The sequence below is a fragment of the Nerophis ophidion genome, linkage group LG18 (genome assembly GCF_033978795.1).
Source record: "Nerophis ophidion isolate RoL-2023_Sa linkage group LG18, RoL_Noph_v1.0, whole genome shotgun sequence".
In the NCBI taxonomy this organism is placed as follows: Eukaryota; Metazoa; Chordata; class Actinopteri; order Syngnathiformes; family Syngnathidae; genus Nerophis; species Nerophis ophidion.
In genome coordinates this window covers 18135414-18148812 of record NC_084628.1, presented here as the reverse complement: position 1 = coordinate 18148812, position 13399 = coordinate 18135414, and the positions used below count along the sequence as shown (strand labels likewise).

At 39.5% G+C, this 13399-nt stretch overlaps 1 protein-coding gene across 1 annotated transcript in view; it reads left to right on the top strand.

The window, feature by feature from the left end:
• The window catches only part of pcp4b (Purkinje cell protein 4b), a 76537-nt gene that overhangs the window by 4227 nt on the left and 58911 nt on the right, over window positions 1-13399 (top strand). The window lies entirely within an intron of this gene.

Here is a 13399-nt window from a genome sequence, read left to right as displayed (position 1 = left end):
AACAGGTCAGTGTTTTACACACACATCAATGTTCTCTATTTGACTAATTTCACTTGATCAAACCTTTTCTAACATTCCACACTAGAAAATCAAAAAAAGGTATGTATAATTTGTGCAGATACAGTGGGGCAAAAAAGTATTTAGTCAGCCACTGATTGTGCAAGTTCTCCCACTTAAAATGATGACAGAGTTCTGTAATTTTCATCATAGGTACACTTCAACTGTGAGAGACAGAATGTGAAAAAAATCCAGGAATTCACATTGTAGGAATTTTAAAGAATTTATTTGTAAATGATGGTGGAAAATAAGTATTTAGTCAACCATTTGAAGCTCTCACTGATGGAAGGAGGTTTTGGCTCAAAATCACACGATACATGGCCCCATTCATTCTTTCCTTAACACGGATCAATTGCCCTGTCCCCTTAGCAGAAAAACAGCCCCCAAGCATGTTTCCACCCCCATGCTTCACAGTAGGTGTGGTGTTCTTGGGATGCAACTCAGTATTCTTCTTCCTCCAAACACGACAAGTTGAGTTTATACCAAAAAGTTCTATTTTGGTTTCATCTGACCACATGACATTCTCCCAATCCTCTGCTGTATCATCCATGTATCCATTTTGGTATAAATTCAACTCGTTGTGTTTGGAGGAAGAAGAATACTGAGTTGCATCCCAAGAAAACCATAACTACTGTGAAGCATGGGGGTGAAAACATCATGCAAACTCCACACGAAAAGATCCCGAGCCCGGGATTGAACTCAGGACTACTCCGTACCTTCGTATTGTGAGGCAGGCACATACACTAACCCCTGGTTCAACGTGCTGCCCTCAATAGTATTATATTAAGATATTTCTAGTACCTGTCTCATTAGTAATATAAATATAACATGTATAGTTACAATCAAAGTAATCTTCTTTACACAGTAATAACTTCTAGCTGTGTAATGTGCTTACTTACAGTCATACATTGAAATAAACTCTATGGCAATTTTGTTTTAATTGGTCTACTTAACAAGAGTTTTAATGCAGTCCCAAGCAAGGGACATCAACCCTTGAAACAAAGGTGTTGTTATTTCAATGGCCACTCTCTATTAAAGTCTGTCATTACCTCAAATGGTAAATGTATAGACATCAACACACTTCCCCGCAAGCTGTTTACAACAAATTGTTCATTGCGCTGCTTAATAAAAGATGCATGCAATGTGTGTGTGTGTGCGCGCGCACACACAGGAGCTATTTGAATAATTGAATCCTTTTGGCCCGCAGCGAAATCACTAGCCTTTGATTTGGCGTTAATATGCAAAGTAAATAGACGGTGCCACTTCCTGTTGATTAAAAGCGGTGTAGTGTTGGACAGGATGTATGAGTGTGTGAATGGAAGCTGGATGAGGTGTGAATAAGATGATGGGGATTCCTGAGCTTATTTTACACGTTGACTGCCTTGACATTTTCTTCCTTTTTGGATGCAGAAGAATATGATGGATGGAGATGAGGCCATACTTCATGTAGCTAGCGGGGCTCCACACAATACCAGAAAATACGACATGATCTAAGATTTGACCGCGATATAAGCACCTAAATAGATGTTCAATAGGGCCAACTGAAGGGGGCAGTGCACACGAGATGCCCTCGCAATTCAACACGTTTGTACCACTCTTGTGAGGAAGAGTCTAATATTCAAGATTTGCCGAGCTAATAGTCTTTCACCATCAAAAACATGGAATACTGTAAGTTTTACCTGTAGGAGTCAAAAAAGAAATAACTTAAGTCTGCCAGATTTCCAGGGCTATAAATTGCACCGGTATTTAAGCCGCACCTATCAAATTTTAGAACAAATAAATATTTGTACATATATTAGCCGCACTGGACCATAACCCGCAGATATATACCGGTATGAAAGATTTTGTAAATGTCTATTTACATACCTGTTTCCAAACTGTGCCTGTTGCAGGGCAGGAAAACGGATGTTTAAAACAAAACAGAAGTCATCGTTATGGATCCACTAGCTGCAGAAGCTAGCGCTCCAATCAGCTAAACCGACTCAATAATTCCACGGTGACGTTTTGTTGTATTTACAAAACTGAAACAACACAAAAACAATGCTTTTGTAAGTTAATAGTACTAACATACACTTGTTAAAGTGTTAGCATATAACTAATGCTAACGGTGCTAGCTTGATTGCAAAAATGCATGAAAACACAGACATCCCACATGGTTTAGTAAGTATATATATATATATATATGTATATATATATATTGTAAAACTGACAAAAGTTGCTTGGAGTGATGAATGAATGATACTTTCAAGCAGAGATGCTATGGACGGTTATACTTCCGGTTCCAGGTAAGTAGCATAGAGTACATTTTCACCTGCAGTGAGCAAACTCGTCCAAAAGATGGCGCCATAGCACAAACAATAAAGTTAAAGTTCCAACGATAGTCACACACACAATGTGTGGTGAAATTATCCTCTGTATTTGACCAATCCCCATCTTCAGCCCCTGGGAGGAGAGGGGAGCAGTGAGCTGCAGCGGCTGCACTCGGGAATCATTTTGGTAATTTAACCACAAATGCCGACCTTTGATGCTGAGTGCCGAGCAGGGAAGCAATGGGTCCCATTTTTATAGTCTTTGATATGACTCGGCCAGGATTTGAATTCACGGCCTTCCAGTCCCAAGGTGGACACTCTAACCACAAGGCCACTGAGCAGGTCTAATAATTACATTGATTAATAACACACATTTCCAGTGTCTGTCAGGGTTTCATAAAAACGATTTGTTGAATACTAAACATTACCGTCATTAGCGAATAAAAATCCATATATTCGCTGTACCGTTTGTATAAGCCGTAGGGTACAAAGCGTAGGGAAAAAAATGAAACATGTATTCTACATCACTCACGTTCAACGGCATTTTCATTGTTACATTTAAATGATCCGAATTAAATCCATTTTGAAATGAAACCTTTTAAAAATAATTAGGTAAATGTTTTGCTTTAACAGTTTTGCTCATGACTTTTATCCCTGACTGTGATATCATAATAGAATGTCTAAAATTGAATGGGGTTGTCACTGATAGCAGAAGTCATGTAAAGCAGTATTGCTGAAAATATGTTATCGTTAATGTGCTGGTAGCTTGCAGTCATCAATGAATAACTGAACTAAATTAAACTTAGAGCTCTTTTGAATATTTTGAATTTTTTGTGTAGTTAACAAACCCCATTTCCGTATGAGTTGGGAAATTGTGTTAGATGTAAATATAAACGGAATACAATGATTTGCAAATCATTTTCAACCCATATTCAATGGAATGCACTAAAAAGATAAGATATTTGATGTTCAAACTCATAACATTTTTTTTTTTTTGCAAATAACAATTAACGTAGAACTTCATGGCTGCAACACGTGCCAAAGTAGTTGGGAAACGGCATGTTCACCACTGTGTTACATCACCTTTTTAACAACAATCTGAGGAAACTAATTGTTGAAGATTTGAAAGTGGAATTCTTTCCCATTCTTGTTTTATGCAGAGCTTCAGTCGTTCAACAGTCCGGAGTCTCCGCTGTCTTATTTTACACTTAATAATGCGCCACACATTTTCGATGGGGGACATGTCTGGACTGCAGGCGGGCCAGGAACGTAACCGCACTCTTTTACTACGAAGCCACGCTGTTGTAACACGTGGCTGGGTATTGTGTTGCTAAAATAAACAGAGGCGTCCATGATAATGTTGCTCGGATGACAACATATGTTGCTCCAAAACCTGTATGGACCATTCAGCATTAATGGTGCCTTCACAGATGTGTAAGTTATCCATGCCTTGGGCAATAATACACCCCCATACCATCACAGATGCTGGCTTTCGAACTTTGCGCCTATAACAATCCGGATGGTTATTTTCCTCTTTGTTCCGGAGGGCACCATGTCCACAGTTTCCAAATATAATTTGAAATGTGGACTCGTCAGACCACAGAACACTTTTCCACTTTGCATCAGTCCATCATAGATGAGCTCGGGCCGAGCGAAGCCTGCGGTGTTTCTGGGTATTGTTGATAAATTGGTTTTGCTTTGCATAGTAGAGTTTTAACTTGCACTTACAAATGTAGCGACCAGCTGTAGTTACTGACAGTGCTTTCTTTTATGAAGTGTTCCTGAGCCCATGTGGTGATATCCTTTACACACTGATGTCGGATTTTGATGCAGTACCACCTGAGGGAATAAAGGTTTGTAATACCATCGCTTACGTGCAGTGATTTCTCCAGATTCTCTGAACCTTTTGATGATTTCACGGACCAAAGATGGTAAAATACCTAAATTCCTTGCAGAAATGTTGTTCTAAAGCTGTTCGACAATTTGCTTACAAAGGGGTGTACCTCGCCCCATCCTTGTTTTTGAAGTACTTAGCACTTCATGGAAGCTGCTTTTATACCCAATCATGGCACCCACCTGTTCCCAATTACCCTGCACACCTGTGGGATGTTCCAAATAAGTGTTTGATGAGCATTCCTCAACTTTTTCGATATTTATTGCCACCTTTCCCTACTTTTTTGTCACGTGTTGCTGGCATCAAATTCTAAAGTTAATGATTATTTGCAAACAAAAAAATGTTTATCAGTTTGAACATCAAATATTTTGTCTTTGTAGCACATTCGACTGAACATGGGTTGAAAATGATTTGCAAATCATTGTATTCCGTTTATATTTAAATCTAACACAATTTCCCAACTCAAATGGAAACGGGGTTGTAATAAAGTCATCAGTATAGAGTGGAGCCTCCATTTACAAGCTTAGTTGGTTCTCTGAAAGAGCTCGTAACTCAAAACACTCAAATCCACATCGCCAATTGAAATAAATTGAAATCAATTAATTTGGCTTGTCCCAGGATGCTGGGATGGTAAGCAATGTGCATGCAAGAGGTCCTTTAATTAAGTACCAGTCATTAGACTGAGCAACACAAGAATATAGACTGTACTATCTCCATCAAACACACTATCAGCAGCGTTTTCGTATTTAAATGTATAAGTTTCAGCCGTCTACATGATATTTTAACGTATTTGGCAGGCACAAAAATTGTCTTTGCTTCAGTGTGGTGCAGATACCGCCTCACCACTGTTGGTTACGTTTCTGATGATTTATGTAATTCAATGACTATCATATCCTCCTTCCCAGCACTGTCCTTCACACTCACTTCCATCATTCCAATGGCTGGAAAAAAAAAAAAAAGCAGTGTTGAGTAAGACTGGATGTTCTGGGTGGTTTATTCTGACCATCGCTACACCAACTGGGGGTCGGGAGGCTTGTTACTCAATGTTTCGCTCGCAACTTAAAGGCCTACTGAAACGAGATTTTCTTATTTAAACGGGGATAGCAGGTCAATTTTATGTGTCATACTTGATCACTTCGCGATATTGCCATATTTTTGCTGAAAGGATTTAGTACAGAACGTCGACGATAAAGTTTGCAACTTTTGGTCTCTAAGAAAAAAGCCTTGCCTGTACCGAAGTAGCAGACAATGTGCGCGTGACGTCACGGGTTGTGGAGCTCCTCACATCCTCCCATTGTTTTAAACCATGGCGTCAAGCAGCAAGAGCTATTCGGACCAAGAAAGCAACGATTTTCCCATTAATTTGCGCGAGGATGAAAAATTTGTGGATGAGGAAAGTTAGAGTGAAGCACAAAAAAAAAGGAAAAAAAAGTGACGGATCCAGGCGGAGGCAGTGTGAGCGTTTCAGTTGTAATTAGACACATTTACTAGGATAATTCTGGAAGATCCCTTATCGGCTTATTGTTTTAATAGGGTTTTAGTGAGATTGTAAAGTCATACCTGAAAGTTGGATGGCTGCCAGTGTCTCTGAGAGAAGCCGAGGAGCCAAGATCACAGCTGCCTTTTTGAGCTGCAGGACGAAGTCGCATAATCCACTTATGTCTCCGGTAAGAGCCGACGTAATATCAGAATTTTCTAATCCAAAAACTTGCTGGTTGACGTAGAGAAACATGTTCGCTTGACCGCTCTGTGTTAAAGCTTCACAACAAGCAAAGAAACACAGGCTGTGTTTCGGTGTTAAATGAAGCTGCAATCCACTAAGAGCGTTCTTATTTGACGTCTCCATTATTAATTGAACAAATTGCAAAAGATTCAGCAACACAGATGTCCAAATTACTGTGTAATTATGCAATGAAAAGGGACTACTTTTAGCCGTAAGTGGTGCTCGGCTAATATGTCCCCTCCAACCTGAGACGTCACAAGCATGTGTCATCATAAGCGTCATCATTCCGTGACGTTTTCAACAAAAAACTCCACGGGAAATTTAAAATTGTAATTTAGTAACCTAAACCGGCCGTATTGGCATGTGTTGCAATGTTAATATTTCGTCATTGATATATAAACTATCAGACTGCGTGGTCTGTAGTAGTGGGTTTCAGTAGGCCTTTAAAGCATAATATAAGGGATGGTGTGGCGTCGTTGTGAGAGTGGTTGTGCCTGCAACCTGGGGGTTCCTGGTTCAATCCCCACCTTCTACCATCCTAGTCACGTCCATTGTGTCCTTGAGCAAGACACTTCACCCTTGCTCCTGATAGGTCGTGGTTAGCGCCTTGCATGGCAGCTCCCGCCATCAGTGTGTGAATGTGTGTGTGAATGGGTGAATGTGGAAAGTGTCAAAGCGCTTTGAGTTCCTTAAAAAGGTAGAAAAGCGCTATACAATTATAACCCATTTACCATAACAATAAGCTGCGTCTGAAAATCCAAGGTGACACAGTATTGGGGACCACCACCCAAAAAAAAAAAAATGTTATGAAATAAATGCCTCTCTGAAAAATGAGACCGGATATCCTCACCTCCCTGCAGTGTACCTAATAAAGTGTCCAGGCAACGAGGCTGCACGAGTGGGGCAGCCTGAGGTAATTGCACATTTCATTTGACTTTTTAATCATGCTGCTTTTTTCGCCGTCTCCCAGGCGCAGAGTAGCGAGTCAACAACTTCAAAAAAAATTAAAAAATCTAGCAGAACAAGTCTCTCAAGCTTTTGTCAGCATCGGCTTGTCAAAGGGAAACCAACGAGCTGACGAGAAAAACTGTCAGTCGCTCCAGATAGTGGTAAAGTGGCTGACTGGGACATTTTAATCCGTTATTTCCCCCCCCCCAACTCCGCACAGACAAGAGGTTAAGCCACTGACAGTAATAACAGTTGCATTTGTCCCTATTGTCTACTTTGCATCACATTTTGGTGGTTTTTTAAGGACCTACTGCAAAAACGCAGGTCAAAGATCCTCAAACGAGACAGGAGCACTTTGCTGTTTTTAAAAATCTGCTTCTAAAAAAATCTTCTATTTAAAGGCCTACTGAAACCCACTACTACCGACCACGCAGTCTGATAGTTTATACATCGATGATGAAATATTTACATTGCAACACATGCCAATACGGCCTTTTTAGTTTACTAAATTACAATTTTTAATTTCCCGCAAAGTTTCTTGTTGAAAACGTTGCGGAATGATGATGCGTATGATGACATGTGTTTGTGACGTCTCGGGTTAGAGGGCACATGTTATCGTCTCTTTTCATCGCATAATTACACAGTAATTTGGACATCTGTGTTGCTGAATCTTTTGCAATTTGTTCAATTACTAATGGAGACATCAAATAAGAATGCTGTTGGTGGAAAGCGGTGTATTGCAGCTGTTTTTATCAGCAAAACACAGCCGGTGTTTCTTTGTTTGTTTGGAAGTTTTAACACAGAGCGGTCAAGCGAACATGTTTCTGTACGTCAACCAGCAAGTTTTTGGATGGGAAAAATGTGATATTACGTCGGCTCTTACCGGAGACTTCAGTGGATTATGCAACTTCCTTCTGCAGCTCAAAAATCAGCTGTGATTTTGGGTCCTCCATTGGCTTCTCTGAGAGACACTGGCGTTCACCGCAGCCATCTGACTTTCTGGTATGACTTTACAATCTCACTGAAACACTATTAAAACAATAAGCAGATAAGGGATCTTCCAGAATTACCCTAGTAAATGTGTCTAATTACATCTGAAACGGTCCCACTGGCGCCGCCTGGAGCCGTCGCTTTTTCTTTTTTTTTTTTTTTTGTGCTTCAATCTAACTTTCTTCATCCACATATCTTTCATCCTCGCTCAAATTAATGGGGAAATTTTCGCTTTCTCGGTCCGAATAGCTCTTGCTGCTGGAGGCCCGCATTATAAACAATGTTAGGATGTGAGGAGCCCTCACACCGGTGACGTCACGCGCACATCATCCGCTACTTCCGGTAAAGGCAATGCTTTTTTTATTAGTGACCAAAAGTTGCGAACTTTATTGTCGATGTTCTCTACTAAATACTTTCAGCAAAAATATGGCAATATCGCGAAAAGATCGAGTATGACACATAGAATGGACCTGCTATCCTCGTTTAAATAAGAAAATCTCATTTCAGTAGGCCTTTAATATCAGTTGGGATAGGTACAAAATTCGGTACTATAATAGGCACCGACCTAATTCCTTCTGTACAACCGGCTATCTATATATGTAAAATCAATTTAGATCAAGTCCGATTGCTTACTCAGCCGGCTCAAACACTTGGGGGGCAAACATGCACCCAAGCCGTTGGACTGCCTTTAGGTAATGTTTTAATTTTCCATACCAACAAAGCAAGTTAGCCTGATAGAAAGCGCTCAAAAGTACAGTACGGCTCCTCTTTTCAAAATGTGCTAGCTTGATGCTAATTTACATTGTATTTGTCATAGACATGCTACTGATTAGCATTACAATATAAACTGTATAGAGTGTAGGGTTGTACGGTATACCGGTATTACTATATTACCGCGATACTAATGAATCATATTAGGTACTATACCGCCTCTGAAAAATACCGGTTCTCGACCCCCGTCGTGGAGCATGTTGGCTAGCTAGCTAGCTAGCAACTGATATCCATCCGCTGTCAGCAGTGCTGTAACTATTTCTAAATCACTAATCCTTGTCTCCATGGTGACTAGTGGAGTACATTTATTACAAGTATCATCCCTGTGGAACAGGGGATAGCTAAACATGCTTCACTAAATTCAGGTCAAGATTTCACTAAGTCTATTCAACAATTATTAAGCCGATAATCTTGACTGTGAATGCTACGCATACTTAGTCAACAGCCATACATGTCACACTAAGGGTGGCTGTATGAACAACGCCAACACTAAAGATGTGCCATATAGTGAAACCACACTAATCAACAATGACAAATGCATTTTGTCACCGCAACACAACATAAACACCACAGAACAAATCCCCAGAATTCCCTGCAGCACCAACTCTTTCAGGACGCTACAATTTAAACAAACGCTATTGGTGGACCTACACCTAAAATCCACTGTAATGATACCAAGTACAATAGCATATGTAGTCCATACTATTATGATTACATCAATATTTTTTAGCATCACAAAACCTTTTTTCATTTTTTTAAAATGTATAATATGTTAATAAACTCAGGAAATATGTCCCTGGACACATGAAGACTATGACCAATGTATGATCCTGTAACGACTTTGTATCGGATTGATACCCAAATTTGTGGTATCATCCAAAACTAATGTAAAGTATCTAACAAGAGCAGAACAAGTTATTATTATATTTTAACATAAGTGTAGAGAGAACATGTTAAAAGAGAAAGTAAGAAGATATTAACAGTAAATGAACAAGTAGATTAATAATTCATTTTCTACCACTTGTCCTTACTAATGTTGGCAAAATAACAGAATGATAAATGACACAATATGTTACTGCATACGTCAGCAGATTAACTAGGAGCCTTTGTTTGTTTACTTACTACTAAAAGACAAGTTGTCTTGTATGTTCAATATTTTATTTAAGGACAAACTTGCAATAAGAAACATATTTTTAATGTATCCTATGATATTTTGTTAAAATGAAGCCAACAATGCCATTTTTTGTGGTCCCCTTTATTTACATTGAAAAGTACCGAAATACATTTTGGTACCCGTACCAGTACCAAAATATTGGTATTGGAACAACACTAATTGAGTGAAAGCCAGCTATTTTCAAACTAAGTTATATGTACTACTAGTGGTACATGGGCTGAATCTGGTGGTGTGCCAAAGAATCACTCGAGTAGGCTGTTTTATTTTCCTATATTCAAACACAGTGTTACTGTTCAAACTGTGTGTACTGTTACAATGGCCAACATTATTAAATACACCTTAAATTCCGTACTATAAGACGGTACATTTTTCCTTCACTTTGCTCCCTTTCTTCACTGACGGCCATAAAAAAAGTTTTCAAAAATATAAGCAAATACGCTAAGAAGTTGTTTGTGCTAAAGCGCCAACTTAGAACGGCATTATTTTTGTACTTTTTAAGTGTCATAAATTCCTCAATAAAATTCTCCAAAAGTAACCGTGGAGTTATTGAGTCTCTTTAGCTGATTGGAGAGCTAGCTTCCGCAGCTAATGGGTATTTGACAATAACTTCTGCTTTGTTTGATCAGTCGTTTTATTGCCGTGTTAAAGGCCTACTGAAATGAGATTTTCTTATTTAAACGGGGATAGCAGGTCCATTCTGTGTGTCATACTTGATCATTTTGCGATATTACCATATTTTTGCTGAAAGGATTTAGTAGAGAACATCCACGATAAAGTTCGCAACTGGAGAAAAGCCCTGCCTCTACCGGAAGTCGCAGACGATGACGTCACACGTGTGGGGGCTCCTCACATATTCACATTGTTTTTAATGGGAGCCTCCAACTAAAAGTGCTATTCGGACCGAGAAAACGACAATTTCCCCATTAATTTGAGCGATGATGAAAGATTTGTGTTTAAAGATATTGATAGCGACGGACTAGAAGAAAAATAAAAATGAATAAAAGACGCGATTGCAATTGCGTTACATTGAGACGGATTCATATGTTTTTAGAGACATTTACTAGGATAATTCTGGGAAATCCCTTATCTTTCTATTGTGTTGCTAGTGTTTTAGTGAATTTAACAGTACCTGATAGCCGGAAGTGTACGTCCACGGCCGGGTGTTGACGCGCAGTGTCTCGGGGAAGTCGACGGCAGCTGTACGGGATGCGCAAGCTCAGCTGATATCCGGTAAGTGGCGACTTTTTAACAATTTTCTTACCGAAACCTCCTGGTTGACAAGTGGTCACGATCCATGTCCGCTGTGATCCATAGGAAAGTTTCAGCTCCGTGAATTTAAAAAAATGAATCCCCGTGTGTTTGTGTGGCTAAAGGCTAAAGCTTCCCAACTCCATCTCGCTATTTTGACTTCTCCAATATTAGTTGAACAAATTGCAAAAGATTCAGCAACACAGTTCTCCAAAATACTGTGTAATTATGCGGTTAAAGCAGACGCCATTTAGCTGTGTGTGTGCGTAGCGCTCATACTTCCTAAGAACCCGTTACGTCTTGCAAACACGTCATCATTACACAACGTTTTCAAGACGAAATTCCTGGGAAATTTAAAATTGCAATTTAGTAAACTAAATCGGCCGAATTGGCATGTGTTGCAATGTTAATATTTCATCATGGATATATAAACTATCAGACTGCGTGGTGGGTAGTAGTGGGTTTCAGTAGGCCTTTAAGGTATGTAAATAAACGGTAAATAAACACTTACGGAATATGTCTGTAAATAACTAATTTCACAACGTATGTGCGGCCTATTGTCCGGTGCCGCTCATATATGGAAACATATTTATGTACCCTAAAATGTAGTGGGTGCGGCTAAAATACTGGTGTGCTCTGTAGTCCGGAAAACATGGTACTTGTTATATAAAACCTCCGCCTTGTTTTTAATGAATGTTTAGGCCTACTACGCTACTGTATTCTAATGTTAGTCATTGCATTGGTACTTGGAGCGCAACGTTTTTTTTTGAGGTGGTAATTTGAGAACCACTGGTGTCAAGACTAGATTTAGCTAAATAAATAATTCAATGTATATACTAGGATGATTAACTTGTGTGATGACTGTATTATGCTGATAGTATATATTTGTACCATGAATTGATTAACGTGGACAAGTTGAAAAACTTATGCGGGTGTTACCATTTAGTGGTCAATTGTACGGAATATGTACTGAACTGTGCAATCTACTAATAAAAGTATCAATCAATCAATCAAAGCTTAATTAAATAGACTACTCCCTCACTAGGCAAAACACTAAAGGCTATACTGCCGTCTAACGTCTTGGTCGTAAAACTGCATGCAAAGTATAGTATATATGCTACACTATATTGCCAAAAGTATTCAGGCCACCCATCCAAATGATGAGAATCAGGTGTCCTAATCACTTGGCCCGGCCACAGGTGTATAAAATCAAGCACTTGGGCATGGAAACTGTTTCTACAAACATTTGTGAAAGAATGGGCTGCTCTCAGGAGCTCAGTGATTTCCAGCGTGGAATTGTCGTAGGATGCCACCTGTGCAACAAATCCAGTCATGAAATTTTATAGCTCCAAAATATTCTGGGTTTCGGAGGTTGCCAGGAGAACGGTATATTTCGGACTGCATTGTGCCGAGTGTTAAATTTGGTGGAGGAGGAATTATGGTGCAGGGTTGTTTTTTCCGGAGTTGGGCTTGGACCCTTGGTTTCAGTGAAAGGAACTTTGAATGTTCCAGGATACCAAAACATTTTGGACAATTTCATGCTCCCAACCATGTGGGAACAGTTTGGAACGGGTCCCTTGGTCATCCAACATGACTGTGCACCAGTGCACACAGCAAGGTTTATAAAGACATGGATGACAGAGAGTGGTGTGGATGAACTTGACTGGCCTGCACAGAGTCCTGACCTGAACCCGATAGAACACTTTTGGGATGAATTAGAACAACGACTTGAGAGCGAGGCCTTCTCGACCAACATCAGTGTGTGACCTCACCAATGCGCTTTTGGATGAATAGTCGAAGATTCCTATAAACTCTCTCTGCAACATTGTGGACAGCCTTCCCAGAAGAGTTGAAGCTGTAATAGCTGCAAACGGTGTACCCACATCATATTCAACCCTACGGGTTAGGAATAGGGTGGCACTTCAAGTTCATATGTGAGTCAATTTTGGCAATATAGTGTATATAATTAAAAACATATTTGATTGTTTTAATAAATAAATTATTAACATTTATGAACACATGAACACACACAGAAATTTGTACCATTGAATACTGGTACAATATTAACTTAAATGTTAATAGTACCCATACCTAGATAATGGTAGCTTCTATGTTTTTGAAGTGAACTCATGGTCAGATCCGATGTCCAAAGACCCAGCATTTCTTCTCTGGTATTTTTTGCTTAAATTCATAGTTGGGAAGCATTGATTTGACAGAAAAAGCTGTCAGAGTTAGATTTGTCAAAGAAGTCAGGCTGAAATATCAGGAAGTTGCTTCCATCTGAT